At 41.3% G+C, this 19,999-nt stretch overlaps 1 protein-coding gene across 10 annotated transcripts in view; it reads right to left on the reverse strand.

The window, feature by feature from the left end:
- The window catches only part of LOC118506050 (hemicentin-2-like), a 283,028-nt gene that overhangs the window by 184,729 nt on the left and 78,300 nt on the right, over nt 1–19,999 (reverse strand). The window lies entirely within an intron of this gene.

Consider the following 19,999-nt stretch of genomic DNA (forward strand, 5'->3'; position numbering starts at 1 on the left):
TATTGAGTAAATTCTTGGGTGACGGCAAGAGCAAAGCGCTTCGTTGTAAACAAAAGAATCAAGTTACTTATGGAATTTTCCTAAGGGTGGTTTTGTTTTGAGTCGTTTCCGTTTCTTTATTCGTTAACCTGCTGATATGAAATAATCATTCATTGATTTGCTTGTTTCGGGGCGATCGAAAGCTGCGCTTGCATAAAATGTGTCGCTATGGATCAGTTGGTCGCAGTGCGATCGATTGCTGCGTTTCGTATTGCCTTGCGCAACTCGCTAGCCGAGTGCGCTAGTCGGTTTTTAATGTTCTTATTGAAATGGATGTTTGGTCAAATTTGCTGAATATGCTGTTCTTGGTGGGGTATAGGGTGCTTGAGTTTAAATAATAGTTGCGTAAGATTCTGGTGTGATTGACCGTTCCTACGTACGTGTTTATAAAGAGTATGTTTTCATGAGGTGTTTTTGAGATGTATAGCAGGGATGCTGCACATAGTTACGAGAAAGCGGATGAATAAAGTGCTTTTGAAGATGATTTCATCGAGTGAACTATTCTCACTCCCGCTCTTCACTTCTGTTTAGTTCGTTGGCAGAGTTTTGGACGCTTGGAGTTCTTCACATAGCAGAGCCGGGATTCAAATCCCACTCAAAACGCCTCCTCGCACGCAGCACTGACAATCCAGCTACGTTTAAAATCAAGTCACAGGGAGCTTAAAATGGCAGGACGAGACCTTTCGAGCTGGGATTGAATGATTTATCTTCTCGATATCTCCAAAAGCATCCCTACGATCCTGGTTTGGTGGTCTCATTGAAAGTAGAACGTTCATACTGGCACAAAAAGGCCTGCCATAAATTAAATGATCTTCATACTTGTGGCGGACGACTCATTGAAAAACAGGAACGAAAGATAGATAGATTGATCTATCTATGAGCCAATAAATCCTTAAAACAGACACGAAAAGGTGATCGTGCCTGGAATCGGATCAGTCCAACAGAAGACTAATCATTAAACCAAAACTTTTAAGCTGGATGCATTACTACCTTTCACCTCTTGGCCTAACGATCTCTTGAATCATGCCTGCCATTTCGGGCTTATTACCCTTAATTATAAATCGTAGTTAGATAGTCAGTCCTCATGCCGGAGAAACGGTCCCGAAGGGATTTGAATTTGACGCCACTGGCGCCTCACCTCTACCAGAGAAAAAAACAAAATGCTTCAAAGAACTGATCTATAGAAAATATTGTCATCATCACCACCTCTTTATGCATGGTAGCACAGTTCACAATGAATCCGCTGGCTGTGGTTTATACTCAAGGACATTAAACTGTGTCATTAAGCTTCCAGATCACATCTCTTTTTTTTTTGGCTGAGACAACAGCGATTGTCGTAACAGTGGATGAAGAGAGATGAAGAGAGTTCTGCTATGACACCTATTGACACACATAATAACCTCGATCGAGTAGTGTGTTAAATCTTCAAACTTGCAAGAGAGCATTGCTTACACTTTTAGGTGTTGACTTTCCCTTTTACTTAGACAGGTTGCAAAGGTTGAATGTGTACACGAAGTACACAGTACATAGAACAACAGAGCTCCATTCGTCACGAGACATCAGAAACACGATTGAGCTACAGCTAAACCCCAATCAACCGAGTATGCTAGTACTTACTAAACACTGGCTATCCTTAAACGTATTGCACGTGACTTTTCCGATCCTTTGTGTTTGAAAGCGCTACACTGTTCACTGGTCAGGTCTTTGCTGGAGTATTGCTCAGTAATATGGTCTCCTACGGCTCGGGTCCATATGAAACGTAACGAGCGGGTCCAGCGAGATCTTTCACCAGGTTTGCGGTTGGCAACGTGCTTGATAGATCCTCTAGCTCCCTGCCCGATTATGAGTCTAGGTGTCAGCTGCTCGGCCTGAACACTCTTGAGGTCCATCTTTCCCAATCCCAAACCATATTTGTCGCCTACCTCTTGCTCGATTGTATTGAGGCCCCTTCTCTGCTCTACTCCATCCCATTCTATGTTCCCAACCGTTCCGTTCGTATTCATCCGCCTCTAACAATACCAAGACGCCGTACCTCGATTGGTCGTAATGACCCGTTCTTGCGTGCACTTCGTTTGTTTAATGCCTCGTCTCATGTTTTTTATTTTCACCACTCATTACCATCATTCCGCTCCATGTTAAGATCCTCTCGTTATTCCCCTAATCAATTCCCTCCCCTCGAAATTTAGCACAAACTAGTTTTAAGTAGATTGTAACTTTGTATGTTTAGCCTTCAGGCAGACTTTACGTAGTTATAAATAAAAAAATAAATAAATTATAATAGCAATAGTAATCATCGAGCTGAGAACCATCTCAACAATATGGTATGTCCATATGACTATTAAAAAAAAAATTTCAAAGCTTTTTCTTCCGAAATTTAAATTTCCTTTAAAATCAACTAACAATAACGATTGGCATAAAATAAAACCAATACTTTGTTGGTTTCACATTAATCCTTTCCACGAAATTTCAACCAGAAAAGTGTAATCCTTTTCGGTCGCTTCATACATTTTCAAAAACATAACTGCGGTCTCTTAAAAGAATACTAATTCTTCCAGCTCGCACAGATACCTGGCTTCCTTTTGAATTTGACCATTTCGATTTAATTTTATTAAAACCATAGGAATTATAAAAAAATCCTTTTTCTTCCAATTTCATCAACTACAGCCAGACCAGGTAGCTCCCCCAATGTTTCCCCTCTTTTTTTCAACGAGTGATGCCTCGCAGGAAATTTAACAAAACGACACAAAGGTAAGCCACACAAAGAAGCGGCGTGTGTGAGTGTGGGTCTACTTTATGAACGAATGCTTACCGAAACGAGGGAAAATATAAAGTTCCGCCGTCTGCCGAGAGCGAACAAACCGATCTAGGTAAAAAACAACACTCTTTTCGACAAAACCGATTAAAATTTGGTCATATATAATGAGAGAAAAGGTAGCCGGCAAGGAGTGTGGAGCGCGGAAAATCGGATGAAAACATGGCGAAACGAGTGAAAACTTTGCCCATGAGAATATTGTGTCTTTTATGCTTAAGTTCAGTATACATTTCACCCATCCCAGGGAGTAGCTTTTCTTGTGGATGAAAGTGTATCACATCTAAAATTGTCCAACATTTTTATGTATTTTTATATATGAAATTTTAAAACCACATTAAAAAAAAACCTTTCCGGAACGATTACCAATCATTTGGTTAATTCATTTGAACAACTTTCTTAAAATATTATAGTAAATTAGTCGTGCTTAAGTATTCTAAAGGAATAATTATGTGCTTGTGAACATAATAAAGCAAACCGTAGCAATGCAATCGTTTGGGCTAGTGTCTAGTCTTAGTTAAAAAACATCAAGCAATTAAATTATCAAACTTCTCCAAATTCACTTTAATGCCTCCATCTACTCTTCGAAATTATGTTATTTACCGAAGTTGGAATTTTCATTATGAAAGTACTATCGAAAGTAATTATTTTACTTTCATTCCAGGAAAAAAATGCTCGATTTTAAAACAGTTACTATGTGCAGGGTATCCCAAACGCGTTCGGGTCGACGTATTCCCAGATATTTTTGTGATCATTTTACTTTTTTTTTTAACTTTTTCCCAGATATTTCTTCTCTTCCCGGGATATTTTAAATGTTTCTAGAATCTTTTGTTTTGTTCCGAGATTCTTTGACGTGGTTTTATCATTTTTTTCTCTTTTTTATGACGTGTTTCTATGTATGTTTTATATTTGTTTGCTGATTTTACTTTCATTTTGGTACGCTGCTAGTAAAATTCATCGTAACAATTTTAATTTTTGTGACTGCTTATTAAGCTGTAAAGATAATATGTTATTTATTTTAATCACCTGTTTTTCAGTATTGTTAAAGATAATATGCGTTTATCATACTCATGAAAGCGGGTGAACAATAAATGGGGCGGTCCGGTGACTGAGACGGTTACAGCGCCAGTGTACTCAGGGTAGGACAGGATATAGATTCCTATCCGAACCGCTTCCCTAGACACAGGACTAGCTATCCTCCTAATAGTACATTTAAGTAAAGAGAAGCCAATAAAGACGTGCCAAGACCTCCTCCTAAGAAAATCTGCAGGGCGAGAACAAAAACAGCTGAGAACGTGTCAAAAAACTATGGAAAAAGCGTCAAATATCTCCGGAACACCCTGTATTACTTTTTCTTTTAGTTGATAAGCAATAATTATAGCATTCTGGCCGACTTTAAAATTACTATCGACTGCCCATTTAATATAGCAGCAATGAATATTGAAAATATTTATATTCGGTGGAAAACCAATTATAAGTTTCCTCAAAATAAAGCAGTTTTAGGAAAGTCCTTTTACCAATCTATTTCTTTCTCCACCTCTAGCACACAAAATGAGTGCAACAAACCTTCATACTGCACACACTCACATGGCTTCACAAATCAACCATTAATGTGTCGCTCCGTTTTACAGCACCGTGGATAATATCCCATCCTCCACAGCCAACAGTTGGACGAAAAAAGGGATTAAATGGTGTGCCGCTCCGTGGGGAAATTTTCAATTCCATTTCATCTGCTCTCGAACGAGCGCATCGTCCAACCTTACCGTGCGCCTTTTTTGGTGTCAGCACGAAACCCTACCGTCGGTATGAAGTGATAACAGTTTCCAATTTGCTAAATCACCAACGATTAATTCCTTTCTGCCAATTTTACACTTAATTGCAGCGCTAAATGGTGGTGCCGTAGTAGCTTAGGGATTAAATTGCATCGAGTTTTTATGCTCTTCGAGATAGGAAAGCTTATGCCAAAAATTAAATTTTCGCTGGATTAAGTTTGATTGCGAAACGGTGAAGTATTTTTAACTAGCATTTTGTTTCATGAACATTTTATGTAAAATAAAATCAAATAAATTTGCTGTACAAATCCTCAAAAAAAAAACGAAAATATCGTCACTCTTAATAATGCCCTTGCACAAACCAATTCCTATCTAATGTTCAATGTTTTTTGTTCCTATTTGATTCACCTTCACATACCTTCCTTAAGTCATAATATCGATCCTACCCGGGCATGGTTGAGCGAGACTTATTTAATATTCCATCATAAATTCACCGTGATAGCTTCATCGGGGGCCAATCCCGGGGATGCTCTCGAGCGCGTTTATCTATGCGATGCGTATGTGTAACGTAACGCACCGTCCAATCGATTGCTTCAACCATCGGCTTGGAGTTGGACGGTTGTCGAACAGTTTGTTTGCGAATTTATCACGTCTGTCAAACATGGTTTAGGGCGCTGTTTCGGGTGTCTTCTTTTTGTGCCTTACAATAGCTTATAGGTTCCCCTGAATATAGGCAAAAATCACGATCATAAGATATGTAGATAATCTTCCCATTACCATTGATGTATGCTTCTGGTGCCGTTGGATATGGTGTCTTTGGAAAGGCTGCTGTTATTATAAACCAAGTTAGAGCTCAGTTTTGATACTATTTATGAAGTGGAGATAATGTTACCAAAATAGTTTAAAAAAAATCAAACATTTAAACCATGACATGAATGTACTCAGTTTTGCTTTTTATTAAAGCGTTATATAAATTTATTATAAGCGGAACAAATGCTATTCATTTAGACACTGCAATTTTTAAGTGACTTTAGAACTCAAAAGCTTTTTATATTTTAGAAAGTTCCTACATGCCATGGCTAAAAGCTATATGACCTGTTATAATAGGAACAGAATGTATGGAGGGAATACGAATCGATGAACACTTTTGGAGGTCGGATAAACAGTTAAATCTGAACTTAAGGTCTACTATCTCTGACCATTCGTATTGGATGGACTTGGGGGGTTTCGAATCTCATTGCCTCAATTGACCTGCCCACGCACTTGAAGTGGGCTTAATCTTCACATTCGCGAATCAACACTACAGCACTGCTGTTGAATCGTGGCGTGTCTGAACATGGGTACTTACAAAATTATTTGAGCTGGGACACCTCCACCAAGCATGTATCATTTTCTGAACGTATCCCTGCTGCCGTACTGAGGTCCAACACCTGGCAAATCTTTCAATGTCTCACATCATTACAAAAAGTCTACGGCGAATGATAATCGAAAGACTTCCTTTTTCCATAGCGGCAATGGAGTTAACTTCCACTGAGTGACAAAGGGTCTGGGAAACGTTTCTAACTGCAGATTGCCGTCAAACCAACGGTCGACACTGTACGTCTTGGTGCAAAACAAGGTGACACATGGACTGCTGCTACACAGGACGGATCGTGCTTCCTCAGCCTGCTCAGTCTGCTCCCAGTTGGAAGTCTCTGTAGCACAGGATTGCCTAGGGTAGCACTGGGTATTAAGAGTTTGGAGCATAAAGATGCAGGCTATAGAAGAAATTTTATTATTTCTTTCCACTGTATTAGTTAACCTATCCTTTGTTGAATAATCTGTGCACAGAGCAAGAAACACGTCCTTTCGATACTAGTGTTCAGCCAGATGTAGTTACAACTTTATTCTATGTTCTGTCAACTGTCAGACTTGACATTTCCCATTTAACAAAAATAATATCGTGGCCGTGTTGCTTATTCCTCAACATACTTTACCTTATTCGGCTTCCGAGAGCTCAAGTTATTCACTTTTTGGTTGTTACCAAGAACTGCAAGATTCTTTTAATTGAACACCTTGAAGGCCTATCAGCGAGAGCTTTCTAAGTGCCAACCCTTATACGTAAGTTATACCAGACTTGTGTTGTTCGTAATACGCCATTCGTAGGTCTGTAATGGGCGCGTCCGGTGGCCGAGGCGACAGCGGCGCCGGTCTTCACACGGCAGGGCCGGGGTTCAAATCCCATCCATACCGCCTCCCCCTGTACTTAAGGGCTGACTACTTTTCTACGGGTAAAATTAAGTCACAGAAAGCCAGAAAAGGGCAGGCCGAGACCTCTCGAGGATGTAGTGCCAAAGAAGAAGAAGAAGAAGAAGGTCCGTAATGTCTGTAACTGCTCTGCCGTAGTCTGGTCGTCTGAACTGTAATAAGTTCAGCAATTAATCGTTTCTAAGGTCGCAATCACACACAGTTAGCTTATTGCGAGATGCGTTGCCAAATGCCATGCTTGAATGTCTGATTGGTTATAAGTGCCAGTTGATGGGTTTTACCTATTTTTGATCAACCTTCCATGTGGACTCTTTTTTTGTTAGTAAAGTTAAAAATTTCAAAAACTTAAAAGCCGACCTTCATTCACCACAATCTAAATCGCATTCTTACCAAACAAAAAACTCGTACCATATTGACCTTATCTTTATGCTTCCTATTACCATTCATTTCAAATTTCGATCACCTGCTTAGGTTTCTTCAAAACTTACCCTTTTGTTTTGCCCTGGCGGGTTCTATCCAGTTCCACCTCATTTGGCAGTGATTTTATAATTTTGATTTATTCAGTCGTTCATTATAAATCCTCGCATTCGGTGCTCACCGGGCACAAGCAAACGCAACAACCGGGTGCACACTGTATGACCGAATCGCATAACCCTGGGTAGCATAACGAGTGTACCGGCACGATAAATAGATTTATCGGCAAACCGGTTATCGATTTGTAGTTTTCATTTTGTAGCTGTCGCATCGGGTCAGTGGTTTTGTCGCTTCGAGTTTGACGTTGAACGATGGCAGCGTGCCGGCCGCCGTGGAACCGGACGGACGGATGAACTATGAATGTTAATCAGAGTTTCGGAGAGAGCGTCCCGGTATCCCGGAGAGCTGTTGCTGCTAATGCAGCCGGAAAAACGACAGCCAATGCTGCAACATCGAAAGCTTATTAGTCCCCCCCACCGCTGAAACCCCGGCCGGTCGTTATCGCACACGGCACGTACCAGCTCGGACAGCTACCGGGAGTATAAATTTGTTATTTTCCCTCGCGTGCCGGGTCAATCGCAGCCATCGGGCAGCCGGCATAACGCTGCAAGCGGCCACCATTCAACCATTCATAATCATTTTGTCAAGGCTTATACCAAGCAAGGGTTATGTGTGGTGCTTAGTGTTGGAAGAAACATACGCGCCGGGATGAGATGTTCTTGGAAGGTGTTCCACGATTTAGAGTTAAGAGCAGACTGCACCTGTTCAATATAATCTAAGGTGATTATCTGTCGCTGTATATGGTGCAAATGAGGGCGTGCTTAGAATTGATGGCAGCATTAAACAAGAATGCAGATTGTTGTTTTGTGTGGAATAGTTGCTAGTAATTTTCAAACAACTTTATTGACACTATTGGCCAGAAATGATAGACAAACAGACAAACAGGAAAATACCTAATTTAAATATTTGCTTCATGAAAATTTTATTCAACCATAATAAAATACACACACAATCTAATGCCCACACACACAAACAAAAAAACACCAACAGGCACATCGCAAATTGCTTTTGGTCCCTTCCCACGGTTCCCGGTCCGTTTGGCAAGCTTTATGTTAATTAGCCTTCAAACACAACGCCACACAAGAACGCCAACCTGGCCTATTAGTGTCAATAATCTAATACCTACCCGTTATTTATGTGTCCAGTGCAGCAACGTGTCTTTTTTGCTTTATTTTGCGCTTCCCTGCCCATCCCAAAATGTCAAACGCTCAAATATGCCTAATGACACTTGACGTGACCAAAACCAATAGCCTGTACCAACCCACCCGACGCAAACTGACAGGATGGGAGCTTTTTGGAGCGTTCTGCTGTTCGGAGGCGTGAATGAAGAGCAAAATAAATATGGCGAAGATAAAACATCACGTTAGGAAGTGGGCTGAATAAAGGACATTTGCAGAAAAACAAGCCCAAAGAACAACGAGAAACAAAAACTACTCCTTCGGTCTAATGTTCCGATTCCGGAGAAAGCTTTCCCGCAAACCGATCGACAAAATTACATGCCCACATGTCAAGGCTCATTAGCGCTGCTACTAGCGCACTGAGTTGAGCTTGTGGTGGTGGTTTTGTGTGTGTGTGTGGTGAAAGAGAATAAAACCGACCTGAAACCGGAAAGTGGCTCACAGCAAAACGATACCGATACTGTTCTGGAGTGAAGTGATAGCTCTGTAGCGCAGGTGGTACAACTAGATCTGGTGGCTTGTCTTCGCTGGACGAACCGTCCATTTGCTGACCCGGATGGCGAATCGAATTAAGGTAATAGAATTGAAACCGATCAGGCGCTACAAACCGAACCGAACCCCCTAATGGTCTAATGGACGTGGTTCTATTTTTACCATCTGCTTCTCTTCCTCGAGCACCGGCCAACAATCAGCTGACGAGCGAAACGTCAAAAGAAATCGTACGACAGCGAGCGGCTGGCAGGAAATTGAACGCACTCGTATTAATCTACATTAGGCCTATCAGGTGCAGGAATTCCACTTCCGGGAACAGATTTTTCGCAGATTTCCGGCATAATTAAGAACCAGCGTTCGTCTGCCGGCACGGTGGATCGTTGGCCCGGGATGACTATCGCTCACAATCAATCAATCAATCAATCAGTCGAGCTGAGCAACGAATGAACGATTTAATCGGCTAAAACGACAACTCCACTCGGTTGTGTGTTTGCGTGTGTTTGTTTGAAATTAGGAAATAACCTATTGAATAATGCAGGAATTTATACTGCCCCCAACGGAAGGTAAACATCTTCAACTTAAGCCTCGAGCTAAGCGGTATACAATAAGGAAATTTACATCTTCCCGGAATACGGAACGGTGACCGGTTTTGCTAGCCGTTGCTAAGCTAGGTTTCGGACGCTTCGGCTCGGTTACCGAGGACCTTACCCTACTTACTATGCATCCCACAAAAATATCAAAACAGCTTACCAGCAGATCGGTCCGTATTTTGCTCAATTGATTTACAAGCGTCCGGAGGTGAGGGATAAAAGCTTAAAGCTTTTGGTAAAATCTCCATAATAATTTATAAAATATGCTATTCCTGTTTTGCTGCTTCTCAATCCTCTCGCATTACGGTGCGGGATCCCGGAACGGTCCCAAGGTTCCGGATATAAAGATGACACCGGCCATCGATGACCATCCTCTCATCATTACGCTTGGCCTTCGGTTGCTGCAAGGTGAGTCTCGTAAAATGTGTTTCAATTGCTCTCAACCCAAATACACACACACGCACACGCAAGATATTTGGGATTTTATCTCGATCATTGCGTACTTTGTTCCTTCATCCCATCACGTACTGTACGTGGTGTATGGTTAAAAAGCGTTTAAAGCCAGGAAAAAGAATATAGGAATTGAAATGTGAATTCAGGACCGTAAGTGCGATTCCGGTTTGGCGATACCTTTCGGGTTAGTGCATAACATTTCAACAACAGTATGTTGGCCTTTTTCCCGTATCGGGTTCCGTTTCCGTTCACCCTTCTTTTAGCTAACCGGTGATGCTAAACGACCTGTAAAAGAATCAATTTTACTGAAAGCTTGTAGAGCTAGAATTCGTTCGATGAAGGATTCTACATGTCTTCGATTTTTGTTTGTGGCAATTTTTTGTTTTGACCAGCAATGGAGGGGTATTAAGAATGATTCCGATCATCGTATATCTATGATGGAGACGCCTGGTGTTTTTGGGGTTTTGCTGAGGAGAAATTGTTAAGTATTTATGATTATTACTCCGAAATTACTATTCTATTATTAGAAAACGTTTTTTACAAAGCTTTGTTTGATAATCTAAAATAATTGCAAACATCCAACGTAACTAGGACGATGACAATGCCAAGCCTGCAATCATAGCAACGGAGACGCATGGTGGTTTTCATTTTGGTAATGGAATGTTTTTAAATAATTTATATTTTGATTTAAAAATTTATGATTTAATATTTAAACTTATTTTTTAATAAATGTTTTCTATTTCAATAATGTTTAAAATTATAATGTCCACTTTTATACCTAATTTATAAACTATACTTTCAAGAGTTCTGCAAGGTACAATCAAGCCAAAATTTACAAAAAGGATTCTTCATATATTAACTTTCTGTGTTGATTGGCTCTGGGGAAGGGCTAAATTGTGGCCATTTTTTCATAAAAATGATCAAAAGGTACTTAGAATCAAATGAAAAAAAAAAGATTTTCAACGTCTTAAAATACTAAAAAAGGCTAAACCAATTTATTGAAAATCATGACCAGAGCCGCGAATTTAAGAGCTTGAATAAAACGGGGGTCTAATCTATTAACAATCACTGCATCAATTTTTATAAGTATATCTCCTTCAAAGCATTTGGCTCCCAAACCTCATAACTTGGCCAGAAATGATTGGCTTCCTTGAATAAGCCTTTTTCTTCTTTTTGGTCTTCTTCTTCCTTGGCACCACAACCTTGAGAGGTCTCGGCATGCCATTTTTGGCTTTCTGTTACTTTATTAACCCGTAGCAAAGTAATAAGCCTTGCGTACGGGGAGGCGTTCGGGATGGGATTTGAGCCCCGGTCCTGTCGTGTGAAGATCGACCCCCTAGAATAAGCCTAGAGTCTATAATTTTCAACTAAGGCCTTCGTAACGAAGAAAGGTCCAGACGGGAAAAGATTCCCGGTTTGGTCAGTGAAGATTGGCACCAATATCACATTGGCCTCTAGTGCACCCTGCCTTGATTGCATGGAAGATTGAACGCACTCGATTTGTATAAACAGAACATATTACGCACGATGCGTCCTAGTAGCACTGAGTGACAGCTCCTTTAAAACAAGTGCTGATTATCATATTCTTTTCAAACACTGCTCATTGCGTCGCTTGCCCATTCGCAGCCCAACAAACCTCTGGGCCTAAAGTGTGAATAATCCTTTATTCATTCCAATTTTTGTACGTTTTTGACACACCATCGCCTTGTCTCGCGCTTGGTAAAGAATTTCCACCCAGCTATAAGACGGTCGGTCGTAAGATTAAAGCAGAAGCACTCCGACGACAAGATACGATTTCACACCAAATGAAAGATTCATCCGGACGCATGTTGCCATCCACCGTCGTCATGATGCTGCTTAAGCTTTACTTTGATTGCAGTCAAAATGAGGGAGCGAGAGAGAGAGATAGAGAAAGAGAGTGGGACAAAAATCCAGATAGAAAAGATATAGTTCACTCGGTGTCGCTGTCCCCGGCCGGCCCCCGGTTAGTCGTTTGATTCCTTTTAAGATAATTGAATTCCGGTCCATTTAATTTCACCAGTCAATGGCCACTTCCCGTGGCCCGTGTTAAGCAGCTTCCGTTGTGAGGTTGCTTTCTTTTTTTTGGGAAGTTGTTGTGCTGTGTTGGTTTTGTTCCTTTCTCCCATGAACATAAATTGAAATGGGAAGCTTCGTGAATCACTCCAGCTGCATTCGAGAGGAAATGGCTGCAACCCCTGCTCAATGATTACCTGCCCTCTTGCGCGCTTTATAGCAAAAGGGCACAAATCCAGAAAAGGCTAGGTTTCGTAAAATTTGTGTCCTCTCAATTTAATTAACTCTCAATCAGGGAGCGTTTGCTTGGTTTTTTGCTTCTTTTTCTTCAGTTCAGGTGATGTCTATTCTCCGCAAAGCAGAACGTCCGCATGTCGCGTGGTAATTAATCAGGGTTCAAGGTACGCATAGCACCGTTGAAGGTCATCCTTTCCGTTTTCTTCAGGCGGTTGGTGGCGTTTCACCATTTTTTTTGGCATTTAAACTTTACCTTTCAAGATGTTTAAGACAGTTAATTACGCTTATTACGTGGGCGTTTTACAGAAAAACGGTAGCGAATAAAAAAAGGGATGATTTATAAGAAAATAGGCACGTGCTGTGTTTATTAACGTGGAAAACAGCTGCTGTGCCTACATTTATTACTTTCTTCATATCTGGCAAAAAAGAAGCAACCATCACCCAGTGCAGTTAATCGAGTGGAATAAAGCCGGCAAAAAATAACGGGCCAAAAATGCCACTGTAACCAGTTCAAGGTCAACATGAAAGCCACAAACCTCACAGCCAACCTCTCCAGCTGTGCGCGAAGAGTTATCCGCCATTGAAGTGCTTCGAAGAGCGTGTCACTTGACAGAGTTTGCGTTCAATACGTTCATGCAAAAGTGGTCCACTTGACAGTGGTCGATGAGGCTGCAAAGGCAAATCGAAATCCGTTGCCATACTCGCAATCACAAAGGGACTGGATCTGTTGAAGAGTTAAAACGGGAGGAAAAAGGCGGAAGAGAATCGATAGTAGGCAGTACACAGAAGAGCCAGATCCCGATGATTGCTGATGAAGTTTGGCAAGTCAAGAACTGTTTAAGCATCGGATGAAACATGGCTGATTATGAAGGTCTGAGATTGATTGTAGGAAGGGTTTTGGGTTGATTAAGTTTTGGTTTTTTTGGTAATTGAAGTGATTTGTTGTTACGGAGGGTAGAAGTATTTAAGGATATAAGTTTGGAATATGTTTTTATCGAGATCCAACCACAATTATTTACTTAAATTCACAAATGTTTCGTTCAAATAAATCACTGGAAACAAATGGAGGCGCCTGGTCACTCATGATACTTGATACACCAATGACCATGCGCCTCCATTTCGTAGTAATCGTAATACATATTTCTTAGTTTCATAGTAATTCATTGTACTACCTGAGTAGACAGGAGGCTTTTAAGAGGACACGATAAATTCTCACTATCTGATTTTTTTCGAAAGAGAAATTTACGTCGTGATTGCTCAATTAGACTGGTACAGCTGTCATATATATGCAAACAAACAATGCAATTGTGAATTTGAATTAATTACTAAATTATTGATAAATGTGTTCCCAGTCGCACATACTAAGCAAATGCTTCGAACCATAATTTAGCTACGTCAAACATGGTCACTTCCTTCCCAATGTTACATTGAAGCATTTGAAGTGATTTTCTTAGTAAATATGGAGCATCTACATTAATATGCATTGAAAAAGTGATATCGTTGCTCGTTGCTTGCTTCATTTGATTTCGTGGATAAGCGGAAGCTTCCACTTCAGCTGTGGCAACAGGAGTGGGATGCATCTACACATGATGATGTTGGGATGCGCCATCTCATCCCTCTTCAAAATGGCCCTGCTAGGTTTCGGGCCATTTTGAAGAGGTCGTGTTCTACATAAGCCACGGACACGGTTTCACGGTTACAGGACACGGTTTCTTTCAAGGTCATCTAGAACATCGGAAGCTAAACTAATCTAAGTCCTGAGTGGATGGATGTCAGAGCGACACTTTAACTTGTATTGTTGGAATGTCTGAGGTTTGCTGCTAACCGCCCCTGCCTGATCCACCAGGTTGGCAATGGAGTGACTGTGGAAAATGTGTTAACAGTAATGGAGCGGTCCAGTGGCAGAGGTGACAGCGGCGCCAGTTTTTAAATGGCAGGATCGGGGTTTAAATCTCATCCGGATCGCCTCTCTATACGCAGGGCTTGATTACTTTAATATGAGTAAATTCAAAGCACAAAAAGCCAGAACTGACAGGCCGAGCACTCTCGAGATTACAGTGCCAAGGAAGAAAGAATGAATTCCAGCCGCATGAATTGAGTCATCATGGCCGAACCACCTTGATGGCTGTCGATGGCTCACCTTCAACGAATTGAGAATGAATAAGGAGCGCAATCAGAGGTCTCATTATCTTTTTCAGTAGCCTATGTTGGTTGTGAAGCTAGGACTCCAGACTATTCTAACCGAGTAGTCATAGCACGGTGCCGGGACGGCGTTCCTTAGGTGTATAAAACATTAAACGTCTGAAGTTATACCCTTGCTGGTAACATGGAAATGCTCACACAGGTTTTAATGTGTGATAATGTTATTTTAAAATATTTCTCTGTACTTTAGCAATACTTCCAAGCATTATTTCTTAAACTCAATGCAATCAACATAACGTTCCAACACACCTGCACCCAACGCGCTTTAGCAGTCCATTTGCGCTGTACTTAATGCACGGGCACTTCCCCCTCTTAAACCCATAATATCCGGGCCTAACGTAGTTCACAAAATCACATCACGCAAACGCACACCAAATTGTACATGTGATTACTCACGACGAAGCAGCAAAACAACAACAACCTTACTGGAGCAACCTTCCCACGCCTGCGAAGCAGAGCGCTTCGTTCGGAACGAAATTTTATGGAACCAAATATTTACACTTCATTGAGTTAACATCCCCGAAGAAGAAGAAGAAGAAGGAAAAACAACCCTCCCAAAAACCTAAACGCATCGCGTAACGATGCGCAGCAACATCCTGAGCAGTGAATCCTTTTTCCTTTTTGGTTTTGGTCGTCGTGTTCTGTGCCGCACAAGATTGGGATACATAAATATCTCATCTATTACGGTGACTGCTTGTATGATGCTTTTTTTCGTGTTTTGGTTTTGTTTCTTTTTCGGCCGGGTCGGTGGCCGGGCGGTGGGCGAAAATCCGCATCTAAAGCTTACAGCTTTTGCTTTGCGTTATCTATCCAAGGGTTCCGTTTTCATACCACGCATGAGTAGGACCGTTTGATTGAACCGACGTTCGTGTAATGTTACGTCAGCCAACACCAAAGTGCGTTGGCCGGGAACAGATAAACACCTTGCTTGTGTGTGTGTGTGTGTGATGTGTATTTTTAATACTTCAAAAAACCTACCACACCTACGGTGTAACCCCAACAGCCAATTCGTTTCTGGAGGCCAGTTTTGTTAAGAAATTCCGATTTAACTCGGCATGCATCGACACGCCAGACAGACAGACAACTGAGCGCGCCGGATGTGCGCCTCCATTTTGAAGCCATTCAAGTCACAGCGCCATTATTGAGTCACCGTTCGCGTGCGCTCGCGCCCCCGGGGTCGTAAATATGGTGACGACGGCGACACATTATGATAGCTACGGGTAATGATGATGTTTCGCAATAAACTCAGCCCACCAGCCATTACCACCATCGAATGCGCATTTTATGTAGCGCTGATGGATGATAGAATTGCGATTACCGGAAGAAATAATGATGCGGGAAATGGATTTTTCTCTCACGAAACCAATGGCGGCAGCGTACCCACTGCTGGGACCCACAACGAAAAAAGAGGTTCCGATCCGTGCGAATGAAGATGGCTGAAAGTGGAAGAAGAAAAACGATCACAGAAACAAACCTCCGAACGAAAGGAAAACGAAGGAAAAGATACCATTAACCGAGAGCCCTGTGAAACAAATGGAACAAACGAGACTCGGAGGAAATTTAAAATCCTATCATTGAAGCAAAGAAGAAAATCCTTTCCCTGGCAACGGATCCACCAATGGACTGTCGTTATTTCGCATTTTTGTGAGCTGCTTTCTGTTACTACCGTTCTGCCCTTTTGGGAGGCAATTAATGTCAGGCCCCGGTGACTAACGGGTATGTGTGTGTAACAGTTGTCCTCCGTTCGACGCAGTGTTGGATGCGGTAATTTTGGATACATTAAATGAGAAGCTTGTAAAACAAATGGAAGGAACGAGCTGCTCGATCAAACGCAACGAGCAAGGCTCGTTAAAAACAGGGGGTTAGACACAAGAAGCGAATTGTTAAACTTTGATCGTAAAAATGCACCAGAACCGGAGCAAGATAGGTGTGAAAAGTCATTAAAATGTTTGAAGTATAAAATGCAAATCACGGAAGGAACGAATTTTCTCTGGTAGGTCGTAAAGAATAGACGCATTAAAAAATAAGTATTTATTTGACAGGTTACTGACGTCTGGACACAAAAAGATCCATTAATAGGTAAAATACTTTTTGGATGTATTTGATGGTAATTGAAAGGTCGTTAGGCCTAGAAGTGAGAGAATTTCTAGTTAAGCAAGGTTAAGCCCAACCGTAGGAGATAATCTTGGATTCTAATACAGACAACTATAGTGAGGCCTCAACTGTACAAACTGAAATCATAAACATTTTCTCAAGTGAGTGTTCTTCATTGGTTCAACAAACTTGTCATCTTCAACATCAGTATTGAGTGTCGTTAATTTCCAACAACGGTATTCCTGGCTTTATTGCAATATCTGCCATCAACATACCTCATTATTATTGAAAAAATAGTCAATTTGGAATCCTGTGCTCCTGTATACTGACTGGCATAAGTAATATTTAACACTCTCAGCTACTCAAATGCCTATTATGAAAATGTGCACTCACAAAATAGCTCTGTATACGATATGACCCATTTTGCCCTAAGTAATCGCAAAACTCCTGAAAGAAGCCACTTTTCACGTGACAGCCAACAGCTGTCCCGTTCTCTTTCAAAATGACTGCTTAATACAACACAAGTTGGGGATCCTATGTTTTCGTAAGAAATTGATGACTTAATTATCTTCAGAATTTTCCTAAGTTATAATCATCTTCCTTATGATTTATTGCTGGAAACCCTAATCGGAACATCATGCTATCTTAAAGAACATCTTTTTAGTCTATTATTATTAAGTATTTTTATTTCTATGGCAACCAAAGAGGATCTCTCAGTACAAATGAGTTGAACGCATGCTAAGTTGTGTTTTACTTTACTTACTTACTTATCAGGCGCTACAACCGCTTTGCGATCTTGGCCAGATGCAACAATCCTCGATACCGCTCACGGTTTAGCGCCGTCGTCTACCAATCCGTTACGCCATCACTCCATCTCAATTTGGGCCTACCACGCCTCCTCTGTCCGGTGTGGACAGCCCAAAAGGACTTTACGGGCTGGGTCGTCCGGTGTCATTCTCATGACGTGACCAGCCCACCGGAGCCAGGCGAGTCTAAGAGCTCGGCATTGTAGCGGCTCCTCCGTTGTCTTTCCACACATTAGGGGCCAAAAATCCCGTGTTTTACTTTAGATAGTTTTTATTATCTTATTATTAAGTAAGACGGCTCGTAGTTGAATTATGAATATCTCTTATGCTAATACCGTACAATAAGCTTTGGATAATGTTTATCAAGTTGTAATTTACAATAAGAACATATGGTTCCATGAGCTTAGGCAGGAGTCACTACTCAGTGTTAAATAACTATTTGGAAAAATATTACATTACATCGAATTTGACGGATAAAATCGCACAATCAAACTGAAATCCATCAAATCAAGTATACGACAAGTCGTGTACGACTTAGCGGTGACTCCTGCCTTACATTGTTTGAGAGTCCCTGGTTTACCTGTATAAAACATTGAACAATTTTTCGTTACGGTATTCCAAAAAACGAGGTACTTGGAGTGCATTTCTAAGTTACTCATGCACTTATCCTTTCTTTAGTAGTTGTTAAGGTAAATCATGATTTAGTCACTAAGGACCTTAATTGCACTCACTTCATTCAGCCAGACCCTATCGTTTATGAGAACACCAGAGCTCGGATCTCTTTTGAACCATTTAAACTGATTAATCATGACTTTTCTGATCCGTTACATGTTTGCAAACACTTTACTGCTCACTGGCCAGGTTGGAGTGTTTTAGAAGTAAGAGCGTTTGGCGGTTATTACTGACAAGGTTAAAGTTCGTATTAACCACTTGGAGTATGTGCATAGGACCTCCTTCGAATTTGCTACATCTAAGCTAATAAGAGTTACGGCTTCCGTACTTTCTCCCTATGAGTCCCGATATCTGTTGCTTAAGAAGACCACCACCTTGCTGTATATTTCTTACACCTGAAGGAAAAGAGGATCACTGCCTTGGGTAAGCCGTGCAATGAGCAAAGTCGACCCCCAACGAAGAACGCAATCCAATAACTCCATCACCCATAGGCCAAAGTATGCACGTGATAACGAGAAAAACGAGAAGGTCGTGCCCGTTGGATCCATTTTCAAGGATGGAAATGTTATTCACTGATGGGATGGGTGGGATAAAGGCAACAAGAAAGAAAAAAAAACGCACAAGCGTACCTTTAAAATTATAACAAAAAAAAAAAGGATCAACCCGCGAGTGTATGTGTGTGTTTTTACCATGCCCTTTTGCCGTATGTACAAAACCGTACAAACAAGCACAAAGCTGAAAAAATATCCCACGCTTCTCAGCCCCTGAAAAACAACCCAGACAACACAAATGCTTGGTCTCGCGCGAACGCACGCGTGCGGATAGAACGAAACAGATCAGGCAACTTTGGGGATGAGCAGCAAACTGAAAACGCCACCATGTCAGCGTGAATGGTGTTCTACATACTTCTGATTGTAGCCAGGTTTGGTCGGATGGGTGTGTTTTTACATGACTAACTTTTGCTGACTGGCAGCTTTTGTTCACCTTGCTGGGCGATGGTAGGAGCGACAACAGCACAAAAAAACACACTTCGCATTCGCTGTGGTGGCTTTGGCCAACGCGTTGAGAAATGTAAAGCTCGTGAGCTAAGCGAAAGCACAAGAATGCACTAGACACGGGAATGAGTTGATGATGATGCCTCTGCGCTGGGGTGAGATTGATGCTACAAAAGAAAGTCAGCAGTACCCGGCGTACCGAAAGGCAATAGCGCTGAGGCCACGCATGGTGGATATTAATCCTGAAGGCAGCGTTTGGAAACTGCTTGCGAATGAACTTTTCCTGCACATCATGACCGGTTTCGCTTACCTTATGAGCACACGTGTGAAAAGCTTTTTTGTGCACTCCTTGATCATGTTTTTCTTCATAATGAATAATCTGATTAAAAATAAAAATATTTGTTTGAATTATATTATATGACAAAGTGTATTCCCCGGTAGAAACAATATGGTAACAGGAGAAAGTATTATTTGCGATCAGCTCGATGGCTTGAGTAATATTGTTATTTATATTTTCGAACAAAAATTTCTTGAAACACCCGACACGTTATATGACCAAGGAAACTCTTTTTTTTCATGTATTCGGCTTTATTATATCAAACGACTGCCCAGTTAGCATCATCGTTAGCACCGAGCTTAAGGCTCTCGAGGAAATGAATGACAAGAGAGGAAAAGTGCAATACACTACGATTGTTTTAGCATGACGGCGAAACGTGGGATTCCATTGATTTTATGTCACGACTTTGAATGACGTTGATGAGGCACCGACAAATGTTATATTAGTTCACGTTCAATTAATCTTCTATCAGACGTCCACGTGGGTACGATCTGCGTGGTGCTAAACT

Source organism: Anopheles stephensi, chromosome 2 (assembly GCF_013141755.1).
Source record: "Anopheles stephensi strain Indian chromosome 2, UCI_ANSTEP_V1.0, whole genome shotgun sequence".
NCBI lineage: Eukaryota > Metazoa > Arthropoda > Insecta > Diptera > Culicidae > Anopheles > Anopheles stephensi.